This window comes from Choloepus didactylus, chromosome X (assembly GCF_015220235.1).
Source record: "Choloepus didactylus isolate mChoDid1 chromosome X, mChoDid1.pri, whole genome shotgun sequence".
NCBI classification, from domain to species: domain Eukaryota; kingdom Metazoa; phylum Chordata; class Mammalia; order Pilosa; family Megalonychidae; genus Choloepus; species Choloepus didactylus.
Window position 1 is genome coordinate 178153391 of NC_051334.1, and position 14147 is coordinate 178167537.

Here is a 14147-nt window from a genome sequence, read left to right on the forward strand (position 1 = left end):
AACTAGAAGATACACATGCAAAAATTATCCAGATTTCATTTCAGAGACATAAAGAAATAGAAAATGTGAATGATAGATTAGGAGACATGGAGGACAGAATAAGACATCCCAACATATATCTAATAAAAGTTCCAGACAGAGAAAACAGAGAGAATAGGTGTGAAGCAATATTCAAATACTTCCCTAGTATTGATGAATATGAATCCCCAGACTCCGTAAGTGTAATGAATCTCAAAAGAATAAATAAACCTGAAATTACTCGTAGGTAATATTGAAATTGCAGACCAACTACAAGGGAAAAAATCTTAAAAGCAACCAGGAAAGAGGGGGAGGAGTACTTACAAAGCAATGAGACTGATGTATGCTTCTCAAAATTAGTAATAGAAGTAAGAGAAGTCAGAAGACAATGTTCAGATTGTGGAAAACAAGTAAATATTTAGCGAGCATTCTATAACTAGCTAAAAGGTAATACAAGAATGAGCATACTTTCAGGCAAATAACAACTGAGAGCTCACCAGTCATAGATATTTGCTGAAATAATAGTTAATGGAACTACTTCAGAAATATAGAAATTGGATTCAGAAGGATGGAGTAAAATGTAAGAAACAATGTTTAGAAAAGAAATTGATAAATATGTGGGAAAATCTAAGCATGGACTACATAAAGCAATATTTGTGGCTGATTTCAGAAAGGTATTAATACAAATGGAACTAAAATAATAAACAACATATAAGAATAAAAGGGATGATTTCTGAGAAATTGTTCTAAGGTTTTGAATTGTTCAAAAAAAGGTAGAGATACTAATAAAATGTAGACGTTAAGTCATGTATTTAAAATTTTAAGGCTAATATAAGGAAAAAGTGTGCTCTTTATAGACCAGTAGAGAGAAAAGATAAATAAAGAAGAGTGGATTATTACAATAGAATGCAGGAAAGAATGGAGGTAAAATAAATCAGCCAAAGAGTATGGAAAGGAAAAAAAAAAAAGCCTATGGTAGAAATAAATCCATATATATTGCTAATCACAATAAATGTAAAAGTTTGTAAATGTCAGTTAAAATCTAGATTCTTATGTTGAGTATAAAAATATTGAACTATATGTTGTTTACAAGAGAAAAATCTAAAATTCAAAGACCTGGAGAGGCTGATGATAAAGGATTGGAGGAAAACACATGAGGCAAATACCATTCCAAAAATGGCTAGTATAGATAAAACAGTATCAAGCAAAATAGATTTTAAGGCAAAAAAAGCATTATTAAAGATAAGAAAGGTCTCTATATAGTGCTAAAAGATATACCATTATGTGGATTTATGAGCATCCAACACATAGCATCAAAACATATAAAACCAAAAATGCCAGAACTACAAAGAGAAAAATCACAAATTTATGATCATGGTAAGAGATGTTAATACTTATTTTTCAGAAAATGATGGCCCAAGTAGTAAAAAATTAAGACTGTCTACTATAGTTGTAATGCAAAATTAGCATTCTTTATCTAATGGACATATATAGAACCTTACAATCAGAAATTAGAGAATAATGATGTTTTTCAAAGTACAAATGGAATACTCATTTTTAAAAAAACATATATTAGGCCATAAAGAAAAAGTCAGCAAATGCCAAAGAAGATTATATAGAACTGACAATATCTACTTTGTTTGATATGAGGTGAAATAATAGAAATAAATAAGTAAAAGATAACCTAATCCCCATATGTTTAAAAATATTAAAATGTATTTCTAATAATTCATGGAACAAAAACAATATCATGATAGAAATTAAATCATATTTTGGACAGAATTATAAGTAAAACACTTCATATAAAAAGTTGTAAGATGTAATAAGGGGGAAAAAGTTGTAAGATGCAGCCAAGCAGTAATTAGAGGGAAATTTGTGGACTCAAAAGTAAATATCAGTAAAGGAGAGAGGCTTAAAATTAGTGAGCCAAATGTGCAACTCAGGATGCTAGAAAAAGGACAGCAGAACAAAACCAAAGAAAGTAAAAAAAAAATAAGGAGAAAAATAAAAAACAGGAATAAATGAAAAAGAAAATGAAAAAAGAGAGAAAAGCAATAAAATGAAAAGTTAGTGTTTTGAAGAGTCGAATATAATGGATAAAACTGTGACAATACGGATCAAGAAGAAAAGAGAGAAGGGACAAAAAACACTATTACTAATGAAAATATGAACATAACTGCAGATAGAGCATAAAATTTTAAAAGCATAAGGGAATATGATCAGCAACTTTATGTTGATATAGTTATATTTAAAAATGCATTTAAAATGTATGAAATGGACAATTTCATAGAAAAACAGGACTTCTCAAAAGTGATTCACAAAACATTGATAACCTGAATTAGCCTATAACCATTAAAGCAACTGAATCAGTAGATTAAAAATCTACCAGCACAAACTTTCCAACACTCACACAGAAATATATATGTACATAGCCCAGACAGTTTCACCTACACGTTTTGTGAAATCTTCAAGGAAGAATGCTTCCTCTTTTATAAACTGTTCTTAGGGCCAAGATCTCAGTGTGATTGAAAAACTTCTTAGAAGATTAAAATGTGCAGCAGCCAAGGTTGAGAACCACTGCTCTGCTCCCAGTCTCATTTTGGAGCTGAGGAAAGTGGGGCTTAGCCAGGTAAAGTGAAACTTGCAGTTCACAAAGCCAGTTATGTTCCCCGAATTGAGGCTGGTGTTTTTACTGGTACAGGAAGATTTCACAGAAATCTCTTTTGGACATTTTTCTTACTCTGAAAATATTCCATATTTTTTATTCCTTTTCTCCTTTGTGAATGGTTATCAGTAGTAGAAAGTTATGCTTTTGATGCGCCCATAAAAGGAAGTAATATGTGATTATTGAATGCCATTTAATTTTGGAGCAGATTCAAAATTGGAATCCAGTTCCTCAGGAATAGAAAATAAACTTTCCACCTGAACTAGCTCAAAAATCAGATTTTCACAACATAGAATAATGAGAGAAAATAAGAGAGAATTTCCACTTGGGGTTTAGACAAAGGACCACAAGATTATCAGGGCTTAAAACTTTCTTGGCATTGAATTCCCCACCCACACTCGGTGTTAGAGGACTAGATTGGTAGGGAGTATTTATCACAGGCTTCTGGTTCAGACTGTCCAATTAGATGGAAATAGTTCAATAAGTGAATCAGCCACAATTACAAGCATAATGAACAACATTCAAAGTGTGTTAATAAGGATTATGATTCATTTTGTGAAAAGTTAATTTAGTTCGAGCTCGAATGGATAGTTAATATTAGATTTGTGACAGACAACTGGCATGCCATTCCCGGTATGAATGCTTCTAGAGTAGCCACAAATGATAGTGAACACAGCGAGTTACGATTTTTGATGGGGGAGGCCTCCTCTATGACAAAAATCAGATTGTGGCACTGAGGGATTGAAAATGCCTACTTGACCCAAAGGGAGGAAAAAAAAGACAGGTAACAAGCTGAGGTTACAGTGGCTGAGAGATCCCAGATAGAGCCGAGAGGCTATCCTAGAGGATTCTCATATGCAAGCTCCAGCTAGGCATCCCAAGGGCCACGGTATGCCATGCCCATACCAAAAGTAGTCCCCAAATACCTAAGTCCCTACCTGAGATTCTATAAAAGATTCACCCACTAACTTTTTTTTAAATTCAATTTTATTGAGATGTATTCACATACCATGGTGTACAATCAACTGTTCACAGTACCATCATATAGTTGTGCATTCATCACCCCAATCTGTTTTTGAACATTTTCCTTATACCAGAAAGAATCAGAATAAGAATAAAAAATAAAAATAAAAAAGAACACCCAAACCACCCCCCCCATCCCACCCTATTTTTTATTTAGTTTTTGTCCCCATTTTTCTACTCATCCATCCACACACTGGATAAAGGCAGTGCAATCCACAGGGTTTTCACAATCACACTGTCACCCCTTGTAAGCTACATTGTTATACAATCATCTTAAGGAGTCCAGACTACTGGGTTGGAGTTTGATAGTTTCAGGTATTTACTTCTAGCTATTCCAATACATTAAAACCTAAGAGGTGTTATCTATATAGTGCATAAGAATGTCCACCAGAGTGACCTCTCGACTCCATTTGAAATCTCTCAGCCACTGAAACTTTATTTTGTTTCATTTCACATCCCCCTTTTGGTCAAGAAGATGTTCTCAATCCCATGATGTCGGGTCTAGGTTCATCCCCGGGAGTCATATTCCATGTTGCCAGGGAGATTTACACCCCTGGGAGTCAGATCCCATGCAGGGGGAAGGGCAGTTAGTTCATCTGCCTAGTTAGCTTAGCTAGAGAGAGAGGGCCACACCTGAGCAACAAAAAGGCACTCTTGGGGAGATTCTTAGGCAAGATTATGAGCAGGTTTAGCCTCTCCTTTGTGGTAATGAGCTTCATAAGGACAAGTCCCGTGATAGAAGTCTTGGCACATAAAATCACCAGTCCTCAATGCTTGCCACTCACTAACTTTTATCTGTTAGAAACTTATATCAACTAGAGTGTTCCTATGCCAGACACATCCTAAAACCCAGAGGCAACAGCCTTTTGAAGAGCAACAATCAGATGCAGTCCCCTTCCCCATAATGTTGACATCCCCTTTCAGTATGAACAAGTTAGAGTGGTCACTGCCTAGACACCCCTGAAGATGGAGAAAGAGATTAAGTGAGAGGAAGGGGTAGCAACAAACAAGATAAGATTGAACAAAGGTCTATGAATAATGAAACTTTATCTAATCATATATAATTTTTTGGATGCTGGGGTGTTGGAATGACTGGAGGGAGGTAAATGACATGATGGAGCTGTAGCCTATAGCATCCTTTGGGATTTGCTCTATAGCTGCTCATTGAATTGTGCCTTGAAGGTCTTCACCTTTCTGTATGTTCCTTGTATTGCATAACAAGGAAAGAACTAAAACTCTGGAACCGTAACCCATAACAATTTTTGAAATTGCCTATATGACTGCTTGTTGAGCTGCACATCAAAAGTTAACACGTTTCTGTATGTATATTTTACAGTAATGGAAATGGAGTTGTGGAACTCTGAACCATGACATTCTTTGAAATTTGCTCTCTAACTACTTGTGAAGTCGTACTTTGAAAGTTAACACTGTTATGTATATAAGTTAATGCTGTTATGTATACATGTTAAAGTTCACCAAAAAAAAAAAAAAAAAATCAGGTGGAAGACCAATGCCCAAGGCTGGTAGTTAAAAACATATGTGTGACCCCCAAAGACTCAATCATTTCTATGTCAAGAGCAATCTGCCTAAGAAACTAATATAACATGTTTGGGGGAAATGCTATTTTACCCATGCTTAAATACAACAGTAATAATAAACATCCATTGAATGTCTGTTGTCTACCCTTCACTTTCATATGCATTATTTTATTTAGTATATGTAATAATATTTCAAGTTAGCCAATATTATCTATATTTTACAGATGGGGAAGCTGTAGTAGAGAGGTCAGATGACTTACCTGAAATCATATGGCCTAGCTAGCACTCTAACTTAAATCTGCCTGTTATTATTTCCTGTGTTCTTACACTACTCTGCAGTTGCTTCCCTTCATAAACTTTCCAAGGTTGGAGCCAGGAGATGCTTCTGAAGCAATTTCTCCAAGCCCAAGGGAGAGGCTGGGTATGTGGGCCCCTCTTCTTTCACTCTGAGTTTGTGCCTTCCCCCCAACATTTCTCTCTTTCTACTGTTTTTATTATGCCCCTCTTCAAGAGTAACCTATACACACTCCATTCTGGCCAGGCAATAAAAAAACAAAAAAGAAATTTCTTTGTTCCTTTTGGCCAAGGTGTGACAAACCAGGATTTTCAAAATAAACAAAACTAGAAGGAAAGAAAGATGAAAATAAACAAACTAAAAGAGAAGGAGAGTTAGAAATGCAGTTATATTTCAAGTGCAGGTTTCTCACCCCAAAAGATAAGGAGATGGTAAGAAGTTCCACATGTAAAAGGAGAACCGATCCCCAAAAATCCGCCATTTAATTCTAAGAGTCCTTTCACATAGACCTTGAGTAGGTTGGAAGTGTGATGATCATGGCATTGATAGTCTGACCCAAAGTACATAGGGCAATCTTGCACTTTTCCAGGTACATAGCAGCAAAGTAACAAAGCACAGAAACCCACAACCAGCCTCCAAACACCTTCACTTGGACTGATGGTTATCTCCTCAAGTGCCTACAACTCCTTACACATTGTTAGTAACTTTCACCCTCTACTTTTGGTAATGGAACAAGTCTATAACTTCCTGGCCTTGGACTTAGTGACCTCTAAGCTCCCTTCCAGGTTCGATGTTGTAAGCTTCCATGAATAATGAGGTAGTGCATTTCCAAATCATTTGAATGCCTGAGAGCCCTCCTTCATCAGAACAATGGTGATATACAGTGCTAACTTAAGTGCTATTGTCCTCAGTTCTTACTAATGTTCTAGTCAAATTATAAAGTTCCTTCTTCCATTGAGCTGCTGTAACAAAATAGCAGATCCCGTTAGAACAGAAGTAATACACATATTTTGTTTTGAAACTGTCCATGAAAAAATGGGCTTCCATAGAGTGCTAGTGTGTCTTCAGGTAGGTAGCTGAGTTGATTAATTAAAAGTTAGCAGTAATGCAAACTTTAATTTTACCTTCAAGGTATCCATCCTATTTTCTCTGTGAGCTTAGGGACCTGCTATTGGCAGGTTATGATTTATCATGGTCTTGCAGTGGTTTCTTCTGAATGTCTGATAAGAGTTAGCATTACTTTGAAAACCATTAGCAGTTTCTACTACTTTCATATTTTTTTCTCCTTGATTATAATGGACTTCTTATCTGAAAAATCATATAGAGCAACTTTTCACTGAAACAATGTGCATATCTAGTTCAATTTGTTATGTGAAGGACTAGCACTGAATGTTCTACATTGCAACTTTGTTTTACTTTGCTCACAAACATGCCAACTAACTCAGGGGTTATTGGCATTTGTTTATGGAAGCATAGATGTTCAGGGTTTTTAAAAACAGACAAACTGAGTGCTTTGACTTTATTTTGGTTGTTTATTCCTCTAAAATATGATTTTCTATTGTCTTTGAGGCCTGTATTAGTTAGGGTTCTCTTGGGAAACAGAATCAATGAGAGATGTCTCTGATTATCAAATTGTAAAAGTGACTCACGCAACTGTGGGTATGCACGAGTCCAAATTCTGCAGAGCCGTCAACAAACTGTCAACTCCAAGGAAGATGTCCAATGAACTCCTCGGGAAACGAACCAACAACTTCGACGAACTCCTCAGGAAATGAACTGGGATCTTCGACAAACGTGCTCAATGAACTCCTTAGGAAACGAACTGGCAACTTCGACGAGCTCCCCAGGAAATGCTTCACTGGGCAGCCGAAGAAGTGAAGGTTCTCTAACTGTCCCGCTTATAAGCCTTCAACTGATCACCCGGACCAAATCCAGCCAATTGCATTCTCTCATTGTGGAAGGCACGCCCCTTGATGAGTCATCAGTCAGCCGCAGTCAATTGACTGATGATCCAACAAACCAGCCCGTTGGTTTATTAACCAGCCTCAAATATCTTCACAGCAATTGTCAGGCCAGTGCCCGCTTGACCAGACAGCTGGGTCACCTAGCCAAGTTGACACATGAACCCAACCATCACAGTCCACCCCTTGTCAACTTGGCAGTTGTACACATCACCTAAAACCATATCTTCAAAATGAACGTTACAGCTTATGCCATATGATAAGGGGATAAGACAGAGAAGAAAGCAAAGATATTTGCTTTACAGACAAATACAAACATAACAAAATGAGGAGGAAATATTCATGTCATCATAGTCCTCATTTCTGTAACTGGTCACGTGGCCATAGCTCATATTTATCATGACCTTCTTCCACTACCCATTCCATGTTCCCTTTACCCTCAGCAAGCACTTCAGCTGGCCGTAGTTCTTTGCCTGGTGGGGTGACCCAAACCTTCATTCCTGAAGTTTCTTGGCCATTGGTAGTCCTGCCTGGATTGGGTTGTTGCAGTTTTCCATTGACTTGAATCACGGGGCATGGTAGTACTAAGAGACGCCCCAGGGGATCTCCTGTATGCCAGGAAAACTCTTCTTTACTTCCATTGTGTAGTTGCAGTGCTATTTCCCCTTGATAGTCAGGATCAATCACCCCAGCCAGTACAGTAATCCCCTTACTTGCCTGTTGATTCAGAGGCATAAGAAGCCCAAAGTGGCCAGGTGGCAGTCTTAACTTCCAGTTCAATGGGATTATTGTTGTGTTTCCTGGTGGAAGCACTCCTCCTTTTGGAACCAAGACCTGTAGACCAGCAGAGCTTAAACTTGCAGGGACAGGAAGCAAAAATTTCCCTAGTGGATCACTAGGAGTGATAGTGAGTGGTGCTACTCCTGTTTCCACCCCTTGATTCCTGGACCCATGAATCCTGGCTATGGGAGAAACAGCACCATAGAGTGGACACTGATTCAGAGCATACACAGCCTCCTGGAGAACACTGCCCCAACCCTGAAAGGTATTGCCACCTAGTTGGCACCATAATTGAGTCTTCAATAGGCCATTCCACCGTTCTATCAACCCAGCAGCCTCTGGATGATGGGGAACATGGTAAGACCACAGAATTCCATGAGCATGTGCCCATTCCCTCACTTCATTTGCTGTGAAGTGGGTTCCTTGGTCTGAAGCAATGCTGTGTGGAATACCATGACGGTGGATGAGGCATTCTGTAAGTCCACGGATCGTAGTTTTGGCACAAGCATGTCGTGCAGGGAAGGCAAACCCATATCTGGAGCATGTGTCTATTCCAGTAAGAACAAATCGCTGCCCTGAGGCATTCTGTAAGTCCACGTATCGTAGTTTTGGCAGAAGCATGTCGTGCAGGGAAGGCAAACCCATATCCGGAGTATGTGTCTATTCCAGTAAGAACAAATCGCTGCCCTTTCCATGATGGAAGTGGTCCGATGTAATCAACCTGCCACCAGGTAGCAGGCTGATCACCCCGAGGAATGGTGCCATATCGGGGACTGAGTGTGGGTCTCTGCTGCTGGCAAATTGGACACTCAGCAGTGGCTGTAGCCAGGTCAGCCTTGGTGAGTGGAAGTCCATGTTGCTGAGCCCATGCATAACCTCCATCCCTACCACCATGACCACTTTGTTCATGAGCCCATTGGGCAATGACAGGAGTTGCTGGGGAAAGAGGCTGATTGGTATCCACCAAACGGGTCATTTTATCCACTTGGTTATTAAAACCTTCTTCTGCTGAAGTCACCCTCTGGTGAGCATTTGCCAGATCAATAGCTGCATACCAGGTACCAGGGGATGTGTTGATTTGTTCAAGCAATGATACCACATCTGGAACAGCAGCTGCAATTGGAGTCACCACCTGGTTAAGCTTATGATAATCCACAGTCGTCCTCCAAGACCCATCTGTTTTCTGCACAGGCCAAATAGGAGAGTTGAATGGGGATGTGGTGGGAATCACCACCCCTGCATCCTTCAAGTCCTTAAGAGTGGCATTAATCTCTGCAATCCCTCCAGGAATCCGGTATTGCTTCTGGTTCACTATTTTGCTAGGCAGGAGCAGTTCTAGTGGCTTCCACTTGGCCTTTCCCACCATAATAGCCCTCACTCCAGGAGTCAGGGAACCAATGTGAGGATTCTGCCAGTTTCTAAGTATGTCTATTCCAATTATGCATTCCGGCACTGGGGAAATAACCACAGAATGGGTCTGGGGACCCACTGGACCCACTGTGAGATGGACCTGAGCTAAAACTCCATCAATCACCTGACCTCCATAAGCCCCAACTCTGACTGGTGGACCAGAGTGACGTTTTGGGTCTCCGGGAATTAATGTCACTTCTGACCCAGTGTCTAATAATCCACGAAATATCTGATCATTTCCTTTTCCCCAATGCACAGTCACCCTGGTAAAAGGCCGTAGGTCCCCCTGGGGAAGGCTGGGAGGAAGATTAACAGTATAAATTTTTGGCAGTGTAACAGGGTCCTTCCCCAAGGGTACCCGGCCTTCTCTTCATTCAAGGGGCTCTGGATCTGTAAACTGTCTCAAGTCTGGGAATTGATTAAGGGGCCGTGACTCTCTGTTTTTGTAATTCAAGGGAGACTTTTGTTCACGTGACCTAGAATTCTTCTGCTTATATAGTTCAAACAAGAATTTAGTCGATTGCCCATCTATTTTACTACTTGGTACTCCATGATCCACTAGCCAATGCCATAAGTCTCTGCGAGTCATATTATTTTGATTGCTGCTTTGAGCCTGTTTTCCATTATGGTAGCCCTGTCCACCTTGTCTGTGGCGATTAACTGCAGCCACTTGGCTTCTGCTGACTTGGGACCCGATTATCCCCATTGTGTTTAAGGATTCCAGCTCAGTGACAGCAGTTCCTACAGTAATATCTGACCTACAGAGAAGGGCGACTACAGAGCTCTTCAGGGATGATGGAGCTAGTTTCACAAATTTATTCCTTACAGTCCTGGTAAAAGGTGTGTCCTCTGGACATTCCAGGGCTGTGTGAGCAGGTCTTCCGTGATAAATCCACTCTTAACATTCCAATCTCTCTAAGCCTTTGAATCCCCTCCTCCACATTGCACCAGGGCAGTTCTGGCATTTCAACCTCTGGTAATGCCGGCCACCTTTTGATCCATGTTTCAGCCAGCCACCCAAACAAACTGTTAACACCCTTTCTAACCTCTCGAGCTACAACATTGAATGCAGAATCTCTGCTTAGTGGGCCCATATCAGTAAATTCAGCCTGATCCAACCTTATATTCCTTCCACCATTATCCCACACTCTCAATATCCATTCCCACACATATTCCCCTGGTTTCTGTCTGTATAAGTTGGAAAACTCATACAGTTCTTTTGGAGTATAGCGTACTTCCTCATGGGTCACACTTTGTACCTCACCCTTTGGGGCTTGTTGGGACTTGAGCCTAGTTATAGATCTTGAAGCAAAAACTGGTGGTGGGGGTGGGTCATGAAAAGAGTTAGAATTATCTCTCAAGCCATTCACCTCAGGACATTCTGTTGCATTTTCATCTCTTAAAACAGGATTAATCTCTCCAGACAAAAGAGTGAGGGCTGCTTCCTCAGGGGAGGTGATTACAGGATTAGCATGCACTGAAGGGTTAATCTCCTTAGGTGGGAGTTGCATGGCAGGCTCCTTAGGGCAGACTGGAGGCAGAGAAGCTGTGTCCCCAGGACACCCCTCTACAGGTAAATCTAACAATGACCCAGCAGAATCCAGAGTTCCAATGTCCTCACTGTCATTACTATCAATCCATATGTCCCCATCCCAAGTTTCCGGATCCCATTCTTTTCCAATCAATGCCTTTACTTTAACAGCAGACACCCTGAGAGGTTGAGATTTTAGTTTACGTTGTAAATGTGCTACTCGCACAATGAGAGACTGCATCTGATTTTCAGAAACTTCCAGTCTGCGGGCACAGGAAATAAGATTTTCTTTCAGGGCACACATGGAAACCTTTACATCTGTCATACGGCATTCAAGTTTTGAATTTGAAGCCTTTAGCTCATCCCTTTCTCTTACAACTGTATGCAAAGTATCTAAGAGCAGCCAGCCAACATCATTATACCTCTTAATACTGCAAAACTCTGTGGAAGTGTCGAAAACACTGTCACCCAGAGCCTTGCTTCGTACTAGAGTACAATAAGGAGAATCAAATGGTGCTATTTTGCGTATTTCCTTTGCCAACTCCTGCCATGGACTGTCAGTGCCCTCTTGATTATTGGAAATAGAGTCATTAGTGCCTCTGAATCTAATCAGAGTAGAAAACAAATTGTAAAAGCCCATTTTAAGATTCTGTTTCTCAAGAACCACTTTTGGTACCAAGTTGTATTAGTTAGGGTTCTCCTTGGAAACAGAATCAATGAGAGATGTCTCTGATTATCAAATTGTAAAAGTGACTCACGCAACTGTGGGTATGCACGAGTCCAAATTCTGCAGAGCCGTCAACAAACTGTCAACTCCAAGGAAGATGTCCGATGAACTCCTCGGGAAACGAACCGACAACTTCGACGAACTCATCAGGAAATGAACTGGGATCTTCGACGAACGTGCTCGATGAACTCCTCAGGAAACAAACCGGCAACTTCGATGAGCTCCCCAGGAAATGCTTCACTGGGCAGCGGAAGAAGAAGTGAAGGTTCTCTAACTGTCCCGCTTATAAGCCTTCAACTGATCACCCGGACCAAATCCAGCCAATTGCATTCTCTCACTGTGGAAGGCACGCCCCTTGATGAGTCATCAGTCAGCCACAGTCAATTGACTGATGATCCGACAAACCAGCCCGTTGGTTTATTAACCAGCCTCAAATATCTTCACAGCAATTGTCAGGCCAGTGCCCGCTTGACCAGACAGCTGGGTCACCTAGCCAAGTTGACACATGAACCCAACCATCACAAGGCCAAACAAAATAATAGCTCTTAAATGCAAAGAGAAACCATATCTCACAGGAGAAAAGCTTAAACCCTAGAGTGTTATCTCAGTTTTTTGCCACTTCTAAGGATCATGTTGATCATTTCTGAGAGTTACTACTAGGCTGTCAAAATGAATCAGTCCAAAACTGGCAGAGGAAATACCAGGTTTTCTAAGGTGTGGGAATCTGAAAGTTTAGGCCCTGATATTCCCAACCCCCAAACTACTTCAGGACATAGTCTAATGTCTTTTAATGAAAAGTACTTGATATAAAAATAATTCTCATTTTACATGAAAAGTTACTAGTTTGGGAAATCTAATAAGAGCAGAGAACAATTTGGATTAAAAAAAAGATCCCAGATAAAGGTACATTTAAATCAATAAAATCCTAAGTATTGTTTTAATATTGCTCTCTTGGGTTAACCCATGATTATAGAACAGCTTCATTCTTTTGAGATCATTCCTTGCACAAATGGTACTTACCCTTTTAACCTCTAAATAAAGAATTCAGCTGGTGTAGGTGACTCTGGAAACTATAGCTAGGCAAGCTCACAGTACATCTTCCCATCCCCCTTTTTCTTGCTCCCTGGAAAATGCCCACTTCATGTGGTCATGATGATGGTGGCAAAATGGTGTCTTTTCCTGCTACCCATGACTGCAGGGGATAGGCCCCGAAATTTGGCTGGGCTATTCATAATACCACATCCTTCTTGTCATAGCGATTAGACCAGGGGAGACATGATCAAAGCACAGCCAGTCAGACTCCTTCCTTGAAAGCCCTTTTCAAGAGAGTTCTTTTTCTAGTAGAGTTGCTCAACTGAGACACGTGAGCCCAAAGGATCTATTAGTAAAGTTAATAAACAAGATTCCTGCCTTCCAGAAACTTCCTGTCCAAGATGACCTGAAGAAGCAAGGCTTACTGGCTAGTTCACTCATTTTCTGGATGAGAAAATGAGGTGAAGATGGCAAACAGATGGGCTACGACAATGTACTGAAGTATTTGATGCATTTAATTTTTTTGGCCCACTTGGTTCTATCATGGACTGAGAGGGATGAACTGAAACCTCGCACTACTAATAATTTTTCTTTTTCTCCTTGTATTTCCTGCCATTTTTGCTTTATGAAATTTAATCCTGTATTACTTGGCACTTAGAGTTTCACAATTGCCAGATCTCTGTTTTGAATTTCACAAAGGACCCGACACTTTTTCCTATTTTAATGCTTTTTTCCCTAAATTCAACTTTGCCTCATATTAAAAATTTTGAACCCTGCTTTTTTTGTTTACATTTCATGGTGTAACTTCTTCCACCATTTTATCAATGTTTCTGAGTCAGTTTGTTTTAGATATGTTGTGTTTTGCTATGTGACCTGATCTGAAAGCTTTTATATTTTAATATGAGATTACCTGATTTTATTTATTGAAATGCAGGCATTTATAGGCTTAGTTTTGTCAAATTATTTTATGGTATGCACTCTGTTTCTATTGCCCCTAACATATTGTCTTTATTTTTTTTTTTTGGCATATTTCTTATAATGCTTTGGGAGTATTACATTTCAATCTGATATTTCTCCATTACTTATGAACAACACACTTGATCCTCTGTTAATTTAGCTAGTGTTCATTGACTGCCTGCAATGAACAATGATGGGATTAGCATATTT